The 11,635-nt window shown below is 46.1% G+C and overlaps 1 long non-coding RNA gene across 1 annotated transcript; it reads left to right on the plus strand.

Annotated features, from left to right (window-relative positions):
• Window positions 1–343: 343 nt before the first annotated feature.
• LOC144237275 (uncharacterized) lies at window positions 344–10,278 on the plus strand. The gene is made up of 3 exons (XR_013336808.1): window positions 344–554; window positions 8,841–9,035; window positions 9,950–10,278. It is a non-coding gene; the product is annotated as an uncharacterized LOC144237275 (long non-coding RNA).
• The last annotated feature ends 1,357 nt before the right edge of the window (window positions 10,279–11,635 follow it).

Raw genomic sequence — 11,635 nt, forward strand, 5'->3', positions numbered from 1 at the left:
CTCCCTGCCCCTAGGTCCCTGAGATACAAAATGCACAGGTAAAACCAGCCTTATTCCTTCAATCCTTTTCTTCTAGAAACACTCAGTATATCCTTCAGACCTTTGTTATGAACACCCCTCCCAGGTCCTCTTTTGTGTTTTCCCTTCCATTTCTACCAAATCCCGTTCCATGGAAAGAAAAGGATATCACCCATTATAGCCATTGTACTGGGACAGAGACATTAGGCTCCATCTCTGATCTCCTTAGCTACATCTGCTGCCACTCCCTCCTTTCCCTTCCCTCCCTTCCCCTTCTCTTCCCTCTCCTCTCCTCCCCTCTCCTCTTCTTCCTCCCTCTTCTCTTTTGCCTCCTCCTGCTCCTCCTCCTCCTTCTCCTCTCCTTCTTCTTCTCTCTCTCTCCCTCTCAGGGCCCCAGATACCCCACTTTGCACCTCCACCCCTCACCCCATACTTGGAAGGTATGGCGTTCGCTCCTGAGGTGAGGATCTGAATGACATAATCTGGAAGTCCGGGAAGAAGGAGCTTCTTCTGGGGTGAAACTTAACAACCGGGAGGTAAGAGATAGGCGGGGAGCCCTAAAGATTAATCTCTCCCCTTTCTCTTTCCTGTGCATCATTCTGAAGTATGAGACGCATTTCTCCTTGTTCTCTTTTCAGAGAAGTCCCTTGTGTTAAGTAAAGACCTTTGTTAAGCCCCTGGCTCTTTTTCTCAGCTAGCACCGGACAGAGCAGAAGCACACCCCACGGAATCGATTCTCACCTTGACTTACCTTACCCGCCTTTGAACTTCCCTTACCCGCCTTTGACCGTCACCATCTGAATAGTACCTCTCACTTCTTTTGCCCAAGTCTCTGCTCTTCTAGAGGACCAGAGCCCAAACACCCACTTAATTTTATTGTGAGATCCAGGAGCCCCTGTCTTCTTCTCCTCACAGGGATTTCAGATGTCTCTAACTGTGGCCTTTATATTTGTTGTTTACTTAAGAAGGAGTGTGAGGGAGGAAGAGAAGCTCTGAGGCAGGGGAAGAGGAAAGACAGAGGGTCTCTCACTTGCTCCTAAAAGCCTGTTCACAGACCTTTTATCCGGAAGGGAAATTCTGCTGTTTGTCTGTATACAGTGATCCAAGCCTTTAAGAAAGAGGCCTGGAGCACAGAAATCTTCACGGGGGAGGGATTTAGACAGAACAGTTTGACAAATGTTTTCCAGGCTTGGGAGTACCTTGCAAAAGGCTCTTTTCTGTCCATTGACTAAAAACTTGTTCAGAAAGGAGAAATCATAGCAGGCACAGTTCAGCCACCGTGAAGGACTTCTGTCCTCTCTCTCTCTCTCAAGACAATATAATCAATGAAAGGATTTAGAAAAAAGTGAGCTGCAGAGTGCATAAGAAGTCTTGAGATGGACTTTTTATCTGCATTGCTTCTCTCATGGTGGTTTAATTTTATTTGCCTTTTGAAAAATGGGGCCGTGTCAATAGCAGCCCATCATTCCATTAGCCAGGCTGACACGCAGAGCTCACAAAAGTACATGGGGACGGACCTGGGCAGTCTTTCCCCTCCTGCCCTGGGCTCTCTGGAATCCTACATTTGGCGCACGTGCCTGCGACAGGCTGCTGAGAGGCAGTGATCTGCGCTGCAGCGGGTATCTGGTAAAGAAGAACATCTCCAATGTGCAAATCACAGAAACTGGCTTCTCCCTCTGCTCTTCTGCCAGGGAATGAAGACCGCACAGAGAGGAACATCGAATGCATGAGAACATTTGTTTCTGTTTCACCGTCTGTAGGTGTTGTGTTTTGTGGATTCAAGGAAGACAGAAGGAAGGACTAGAACGGCTGGGTGTTGAGGTGATCCAGCCGCATGGGCCAGGGAAGGCGGTGTGAGCAAAAACAAGGCAAAAACGCCGCATGAACGCCACGTGTCTCCATGCTCATGTGGACTTAAACCCAACATGCCACACACTGAGTTCATTCTCTTCCCTCCAAGCCCTGTTCCTTCTGTGGTGGCCCTTCTGTCCACCGGCAGCACTGTCTCTTGCCCATCTCAGCCGAGCCTCAGGAACTTGGATTATCCTGGACTCCTCTCCTCTTGATCCCCACATCCCATCACCAAATCTCATTCATTTCTTTTTCCAAGACTCTAAGACGCTAACATCTCTGGAGCATCTATCTTCCCATCTCCCCTTTTCCATCATAGCATCCCCCAAATGACGCAGACGGCATTGTTCATACTATAGTCCTACCTATTCCTGATGCTGCAGCAAATTAAATTTTTAAAAAATGCAAGCCATATTATGATCCTTCCTGCTATAAAGCCCTTGAATGTCTTCCCATTGCCCTTCAGGCTCTCCTTCAGTGCCCTGTAAGCTTGAGTTCAAGTTTCAAGGTCCCTCACCAAAGACCTTTCTCATACCTTGCGGCCGCCCTTACCTGCCTTACCTGGCTCTCCACTTCTGGGTCCCTTTACACGCGCCACACTGACCCTGGAGCCTCTGAATACGTTGTTCCCTCTGCCTGGGAAGACCTCTCTCTAGTCCCCTTCACTGTAAGCTTGCTCTCATTTACTCACCTAAGTTTTGCATTTCTCTCTCAGCTCTCAGTGCCATGGAAGAAGGTACCGTGTCTATCTGGGTTACCATTGAATCTTTAGCACCCAGCACAGTGCCTGGCACTGAGTAGATGCTCAAAAACATTCTATCTGTATACTTTTTACCTATAGAAATACTGCAAAGCTTTGGGACTACTGGTGATTTTTATTTCTGCTTTCTAGCTCAAAACGAGCAGGATAGAATATTCTATTATCATTTGGACTTGAGTGGAACTTATTTATATCTGTGTGTTAAGGCTTCCAGGCATTTGCATCTTAAGCTTTTTATTTATACCTGCAGAATGAAGAGATTTGTGCTTCTTTAAAGGAATTTTTTGGCAATAGCCAGCAGGTGGGTTCATTAAGGAAGCAACAGAACAGTCTTATCCCTATTTTTATTTCTTTTTTATAGTTTGGAAACTGAAAAACAGACAAGCAGCTGAGGCCAAAAAAAGAAAAGTGGAGGCTACACTCTGGCTTTGGAGCTCTCTTCTCATCCCCTTTAAAAGGACTGACCAGGTTCCCCATCTGAAGGCGCTGGGCTGCTGGCCTGCTGGGAAGGCAGCTTCGTGGAGTAGGAAGAGCCAGGGCTGCCCTCAGGCATCCTGAGCTCAAAGCTTCTGTTAGCCCTGCGGCTGAACAATGACTTAGTTTGTGACTCAGTTTCTTCATTTGTACGCCAGATTAAATCTCTGATCTCAGGATTATTGTGAGGAATAAAAGAGGCAATGTGCAAATTATTGTAAGGTGCAAATATCAGTTCAAGGTGATATGAGGGTACCACTAAACCAAATCTCCCAAATGAAAAACAAAAAATATCTGGGATTTTTTTTTCCTGTTGGTGAGGTGCCCCCACCAGGGTAGCTCCCTATGTGGACGTGTGTCAGCAACTTTGAGACAAATGCTGAATATATGCACCTCTCCTTAGTCCAGTGGTTTATAAACTCACAGATGGGTCTGAATCATCTTAGAGTCCTAGTCACCAACAATGTCCAACGCCCAGTATGCTTTGAATAAATGTATGTTGAATTAATATAAGGAGGGAAGCAAGGAGGAGAAGGGTATGAAAGTCAATAGCGGAGGGGTGGGCTTGCTCCCTAGAGAAGTTTACATTTTCTTAGAAGTCAGGGAGAAGTAGAGGAGCCAAATTATGGTATATGCTTTCTAACTCCTGTGGCTCGTACTCCAAGTCCTAGAACTCTCCTGGACCTGGGCCAGCTTCAGGGATGGGGTTGGGGGAGCAAGCAGGTACTCTCTGTCCAGGCTCAATTCAGCTGCATTGGTCTCTCCTTGAAGGGCACCCTGCTGAGGAGCTGGAAGCCGTGGTATAAAAATGCCCAGATTTCTAGATTTGGAAGACTTTCAAGAGTTACATGCCTTGGTCTAGTCTGTAAACAAAGCTGATAGAGCTAAAGTACAAAGAAACATGCCTTTCAGTCCTTATAACGTCTATCCATCCACTGAATATCTCAGTCCCTGCTGCGTGTTGAACTGGGTGTTGGAGTGACAGGAAATGAATCATACCCTGAGCTGGTGTCAAGCAGGGGGGGAGTATGACTTCTCTTTCATAAGGGAACCCCATGGAGGAGGGCGCCATGGCGCAGACCCTGGCAGGGGAAGAACGCAGTCCCTGCCACCTGGGCAAAACTCCTACCACCACCTTTCTCTCCACTGCTCTTGTGTGACTCCTGGCCTGTGGGCGCCAAAGGTACCTAGCGCCAGGAACCCGGGGGGCTCTCTTGGGCCTTCCTCCTTGCTGGGAAATTGTACATCACCAAACAGGATGTTGGCCACGCCGAAAGCTTTTGGAATTACTCAAAGGCTTTCTGCAGCAGGTCTTTTCTGGAGCCAAAAAATAAGGAAATCATTCCTTTAGGGTCACAAAGATGTTTTTCTTTTTTTAAAAGGAAATGGTTTTTCATTATGAACCGAAACTAGGTCTCCCTTCCCCTGGGATGGAGCCCACTTGTCACCACTAGCCGAGGCCTGGGAGGTGACGATCTAGGTCCTTTTCTAGGGTCACAGAAAAATGGCCTTCAGAACCCATCTTCCCCGCTGGCTGCTTCCCTCATGCACGTGTCCGGTGGCATGGTTGGAGGCAGAGAGAGAACGGCCCTGCCCTGGATCACCAAGTGTCCTTCAGTGGATAGAAGATCACTTCAGGGGAAATGAAACAGCCACAGAAGGAGAAAATGGTAATTACTCAACCGCTCCTGGGCCCCATATTGAACCTATCTTGCTCTTCAGCTTTTTCCACACACAAAGCAAGAGGCTCTCTGTCATTTGAAAAGATTGCACCAGAGCATCCGTGTTGACTGAGCCTTCTCTGCCGGAGACACTTTCTTAACCCGTTTAATGAGCAGGGGCTGCCAAGGGCCCCCGGCCAGCGCCACGCAGGCCTGGGGACACCTGAGTGGGGTTTTGCCACAGTTCTGGCCAAGCCTCTTAAAGCTCCGTGTTTGGGTGTGCTAAAACCAACTTGCTTTCGGCAAGAAGCCCCCTCCACTCCCAAAGCTGATGAGTCAGGCAGCTGGACTACAAGGCCTTTCTTTCCAGGCCTTGAGGAAAGAACCAAAGGAAGCTGCCTCCATTCATGCCTGCGTTGTTGCTAAACAAAGGGGCCTGTGTGCGCTGCACAACAGTGTCTCTGGACCCAGAGCACGGGCATCGCTTGATGCGTCGGCCTGGAGCGCCAGCAGCGTGGCCGAGGGTGTGCGTTGGAATACAGATTGCCGCCCAGCCTTTGGGGCCGTGCCCATCATGCGGTGGGGCCCGGCTCTGGCAGCCTGACATTGGCTGTCAACAGCTTGCAGGCCTGTTTGCTGCATGGCCAACATCCTGTTTGGTGATTTGACAAGCGGCCCGGGCTCTCTTTGCATATCAGAACTCGGGTCTCAGTGCGCCCAGCATGGGATGAATGCATCTGGTCAGCTGCCGCGTTCTCTGCCATTGATCGGTCACTCGCCCAGCTCACAAAATGCAGCCAGAGACTCTGCTAGAGCCTTCAACTCATTGCCCTTCATCCACACTCTCCCTGTAAAGTGGGGATTCATTATTCATGGAAAGGCACCATTATCTGTTGCTATACACTGTCTTGAAAAAGGGCTGAACTACTTCATCAGATTCTGATAAAGATTATATAAAAAAAAAAACAGATGCTCTCTTCTTTCATTTTCTAAACAATCCCCACCCCAAGAATAATAATTCCTGACATCATGGTGGGACCCAGCCTAAAGGGCCCTGACCAAAGTAGCTGAGATGCATCTTATATAGTTTCCCCTTCAATCCAGCTTCAACGGTTTTACATGAGCAATTTGCAAAGGGATCATGGACTTGTTCGTGTGAAGATTTGCTGTTCACTCGTACGTCACACTCAGCAAAATGTAAGCAGGGTAAGTGTGTCCCTTTGGATCACATCTGCGCGTTCTTCCAGCTTTCTTGCATCCATACTTCCGCTGATGTCTCCATCTTCTCCTCATTTATCAGGCTTCTCCTGCCCTTGCCTTCCTTCATCTCCTACCTGGACCCAGTGGCTCACAGATCTCTCCAGATCCCTTAGCTGCCCACAATTGTCACCAAGCAAAATCCAGACATGGATGCACAGAAGCCCTCATCCCATTGTCTTTGCTCTGTTTTAGAGACCAAACACTCCTGGGGAAATGGACACTCCTGTATAGGCTGGGCCACCACAAGTTCATGGCCCCCAGCCTCCACGGGTCCTCCTGCTGCCCATGTTGCCTTCCCCTGCCCTCGGAGAGCTCACTTCTCTGTGCCCCTGGGTGGCCACTCCAAGTCTTCCAACACTCTCACCAAGGCTCTTGCTCAACCTTGATTCGTTCTCACACTCAGCAGACAAACTTATCTCTAACTTCAAGGTCATCAGGTTCATTCCCCCACAATGCCTTGCCCACTTCCTAAAAACACTTACCCATGCATACTCCTCTTCATCTTCAGGCTCAGAGGCGTGCTCCCCTTTCTGTGCCCTTTACTCTCCCCCTTGATGCCTACTGACATACTTTGATGGTTATTCTATTTCATTTTGATGAAATCTCTTCCATCTCCCTTTAAGCCTCTAATCGTACTCAAGTTTCATGCCCCACGTCTTCCTCTAGTCACTTCAAAACTTTATGTCTTCCATTCTCTTCCAGACTTCTTGCCGTCTTCACATCCATTCATCCTCAGCTCTTTGGCCTCTGCTCCCACCCACCACAATACTAACACTGCTGTTGCCGAGGTGGCCCACGACTTCCCTGGCAGCAAATTGAATACATTAGTTGCAGTCCTTTTCTTACTAGAACTTACTGAAGCATTTAAGAATATGGATGGCCCAGGGCTCCTGGGTGCCTCAGTCAGTTAAGCGTCTGACTTTTGATTTCAGCTCAGGTCATGATCTCATAGTTTGTGAGTTCAAGCCTTATGCTGGGCTCTATGCTGACAGCAAGAAGCCTACTTGGGATTCTCCCTCTCCCTTCTTTCTCTCTGCCCCTCCCCCACCTCTCGCACTCCCTCAAAATAAACTTAAGAAAAAAGAATATGGATTACCCTTCTTTGAAGTGTCCTGATTCTTTAATTCTTTAACTTCCATGTTACATTCTCTGCTTTCCACGATCCCTCAGAAAGGCCTCCTCCTCTCCTCTGCCTATCACAGGCACGGGCGGCAGGCACATGGGGTGTTCCCCAGGATTCTGTTGTCACTCGCAGCATGTCTTCCTCTGCCACACACACTCCCTGGTGAATCTCATTCTCTCTTGTCAGACCTACAAAGAACTCCTAAGTCCCTCTTTCTAATCAAGATCTTTACTTTTTATTTTTTAAATTTTTAAATGTTTTTAATGAGACAGACAGAGAGAGACAGCATGAACAGGGGAGGGTCAGAGAGAGAGGGAGACACAGAACCCGAAGCAGGCTTCAGGCTCTGAGCTGTCAGCACAGAGCCCAACGCGGGGCCCGAACCCACAAACCGTGAGATCATGACCTGAGCCAAAGTCAGACGCTTAACCGACTGAGCCACCCAGGCGCCCCTCAAGATCTTTACTCTTATCTTCTCCCATAAGCACCAGTAATCCAGTATTACCAGAGCCACAATCAGGGACAATTTTCCTGCTAAAACTATCTCTTCTGCACCTTGCTCATGACACTGAGGCCTTGCTGCAGGGGTGGGGCTGTTGCTCCCCTACTCTTCTCTGCTCAGGCACTGCAATCACCAAGTCCCTCTCAGTATTGGTCAAACCTACGCCTTCTCTTCCTGCTGTTCCTGATACCACTCTCTCACGTGGCCCCACACCACAGCCTCCCGGATGTTTGCTCCATTTGCAATCCTTACCATCTTCTACCTATCTGTCAGAGCAATCCTTTGAAAGGCAAAACTGCACTTGTTAAGTCCCTGCTTAAAACCCTTCCATTGTTTCTTTCTGGGCTGGGCTCTCTGCAGGTGGTAAAGGTCCTGTGTGACCGGAGGGCTGGTCCTTCTCTGCAGCCTTGAGCTCTCCTAAGCACCAGATCACGAGTGCAATCTCTTGTTTCCCCAAGTGCCTTGGCCTCTTCCTCTCCCTCCTCTGCTCATCTCTTCACTTGGCTGACTCTCACTCATCCCCTTAAGACCGACAAAGTCGCCTTCTCTTCTTTCCTCCTCCACAACCATTTTGTATGTGTTCTCATAATACCCTGAGCCCATCCCCACTGTACGGGTTGAATTCTGTGTCCAAAATTGATAGTTAAAGTCCTAATCTCCAGCTCCTCAGATGGGATCTTATTTGGAAATAGAGTCATTACAGATGTATTTAGTTCAGACGAGGTTATACTAGAGAAAGGTGGCAACTAATCGAATATAACTAGTGTGCCCTTATGAACAGGGGAAACTTGGACATAGACACACACACACAGGGAGAATGCTATGTAGAGAAGAAGGCAGAGATTGGGAAGATGCTTCTATAAACCAAAGGATGCCGCAGATCGCCAGCAAACCATCAGAAGCGAAGGGAGAGGCCTGGGACAGATTCTCCTTCACAGATCTCAGTGGCAATCAACCCTGCTGACGCCTTAAACTCACACTTCCAGGCTCCAGAACTGTGAGACAGTAAATTCCCATTGTGTAAGCCACCCAGTTTGTGGTACTTTGTTACTGGGAAGTTATGACAGCCCTAGGCAACAAATAAACCTACCATTGCCCTATTGTATTGTCATTGCTTGCCTGTGTCCCTCAGTCCCCGCTGAAAACTTTCTGAAGGCAGGATATGTGTCTTACTCCTCTTTGTATCCCCAGGGCCAAAAACAGTGCTGAACAACATGAAAAGACTCAAGTATTTGATAAATGAATTAATGAAAGCACAACATTCCAGAAAGGTCAAATCAGCTGAAGACGAAGAAGCTTAGCTGATATGCTGCACCCCAGCCCCTTACATTTCTGTTTTTCCCAATGGGTTATTGTGGAATGTCCAGGTCTTCCTCTTCCTCGTGGGTGAGTATGCTGGTGATTCGCTGGCCAACCTTCCTGAGAAATGCTGTGCTCTTTTCTGCCCATATCATGCCAACAGCTGTAGGTCCTGCTGTGCAGCCCTGTCTGAGTTCCAGCTCTCGCTGTGTTCTGACCACTCTACTCTGTCCCCTGGGCCCTTCGGGCCTAGAGATGGTCAGGACATCTCACTGTTACGAGTCCCACAGACTTCATTTCTTGTTGTCCCCTTAATTCTGCCCACCCCCCTGGAAGTAGTTCCTCCATTCAACTCTGTTGAGCCATCTGTTTCCTGCTGGGACCCTGAGGAATACAGTCAGTAGGCAGGCGGGTAAGGACTAAGATGATAAACATGGTACAAAAAGAATTGCTTGGTTTTTTAAAAAATAATCTTTTTAATCCCACTGCTTAATTCCCTCCCAGTTCTGTTTTCAAAGCATCAGATACCTAGCATTTTTACATAAAGCCTGCTATTTGACCTTATCTGTGCATTTGATTAAATATAGAAACTATGTTTAGTTTAATGTGACATTTTATTGAATACCTGCAATTTTCTAGGCCCAGCGATGGGCACTGGAAATCCAAAGTGGAAAAAATCTGTTTCTGAGAAGTTCCAGAGATTAGTGGGGGGAGACAGACACAGCATCAATAGAGCATGCGGCTGTGGGAGCCCAAGGAAGGCACTGTGCCTGGCCTTGGGACAAGTGCCCACATCTGCATTAATACTACGACATAACTCCTCCTAATCTAGACGTCTGAGTACTACTGGTCCTTTGATTTCAATTGTTTTTCATAAAATCATATTCAAATTTATTTCATCAGAAAGATGCCTTCTGAAAGTCAAATATACATAGGATGATCATTTAACATGTTTTGGGGTCAAACTCTACCTTATATTTTCTCTTTTCCTAACCTTATAGGTCCCTTGTGTTGGAAAGGACTTTAAATGATCACCTGGACCAGCAATTCCCAATTCTGGATGATCATGAGTGTGGCATTTTAAAAACAGCAGTTCCTGAGCCTTCTAGCCATCTGCTAAATCAAAACCCTATGGGATGAGAGGGAGATAGGGCAGAGGAACACCTGGAGAGCAGGAGGTTTTTCTTTTTGAAACTCTTGTAATGATGCTGATGTTCAGCCTGGTTGGGAACCATTGTTTTGGATTAACTCTTATTTACGGCAACTGTAATTTAGACCAAGGTTTTTCTAAATGTGGCTCCTTGGCTCCTTGGCTATCTGAGTGTGTGGTACTGGCATACTATATATATATATATATATATATATATACTCAACTATATCCATATATATATAGTATGCCAGTACCACACACTCAGATAGCTATATATATGGGACTCATATAGTCCCATATACATATATGGGACATAGCTGAGAATCCAAAATTAACTTTTACATTTATCATCAGTTGGTTTTCTACAAGGCTGTCAAGACCATTCAATGGGGAAAAGAATAGCCTTTCTAACGAATGGTGCTGGGACAACTGGATATCCACATACAAAACACTGAGGTTGGACCTTTACTTCACACCACATGTGAAAGCCAATTCAAATGGATCAATGATTTAAATGTAAGCGTTAATAAAGCTCTTAGAAGAAAACATAGGCATAAATTTTTGTGACCTTGGATTAGGCAATGGTTTCTTAGATATGACATCAAATGCTCAAGAAATAAAAGAAAAATAAATTGGACGTCATTACATTTAAAAAATGCATACATCAAAAGACTATCAAGAGAATGAAAAGATAACACAGAAAATGAGAAAAAATATTTGCAAATCATATATCTGATAAGGATTAATACCCAAAATACGTAAAGAACTCCTACCACTCAACAACAGCAAAAATACCCAACAACCCAATATAGGAAATACTCAGACTAGTCAAACCCACAGACACCAGAAAGGAGTTTAGTGACTGCCAAGGGTTGGGGTAGCGTAAACAGAGGGTGACAGCTAATAAATATGGTTTTCTTTCCAGAATGATAAAAATATTTTAGAATTCAATCGTGGTGACAATTGTACAACTTTGTGAGTATACTACAAAATCACTGAATTGTGTACTTTTAAAAGATGAATTTTATGATACATAAATTAAATCTCACTTTTTAAAAATTAATTAATTTTAAAAACTACATGGGCATTTGGGGACCCCAGAATCTGCTTTTGAAACAAGTCTTTAGGAGGATTCTTAGGCACACTGAGATTTGAAAACCACAGTATCACATTTGTATCACTTCATCCTCAGAAAATTTGAAGAATTTAAAATCTGTTAAAAAACAAAACTAAAAGCAAAAACCAGACAACCCAGGGCATAGCAAGTGATCATTTATTGAGCAAATATTTAGCTGCTGCCTGTGGTATAACAGGTAGCATGCTGGGCCCAATGAATTAGTCATATAGGAGTTTAGAGTTATGAGGGTAGTAGCCACGCAAATAGTCACAGTATGAAAAGATAACTGGGGCATTGACTTCAGTGAAGATTTGTATAGAATAAGGCAAGGTCAGCACGGAGGCCCAGGATTGGCCTGGATTTGTCACAGGACGAGACAGTATTTGAGTTTAGGCTCAAGCTCTGGGTACCCAGAAAGGT

Source organism: Crocuta crocuta, unplaced genomic scaffold, assembly GCF_008692635.1.
Source record: "Crocuta crocuta isolate KB4526 unplaced genomic scaffold, BGI_CrCroc_1.0 scaffold166, whole genome shotgun sequence".
Lineage (NCBI taxonomy): Eukaryota > Metazoa > Chordata > Mammalia > Carnivora > Hyaenidae > Crocuta > Crocuta crocuta.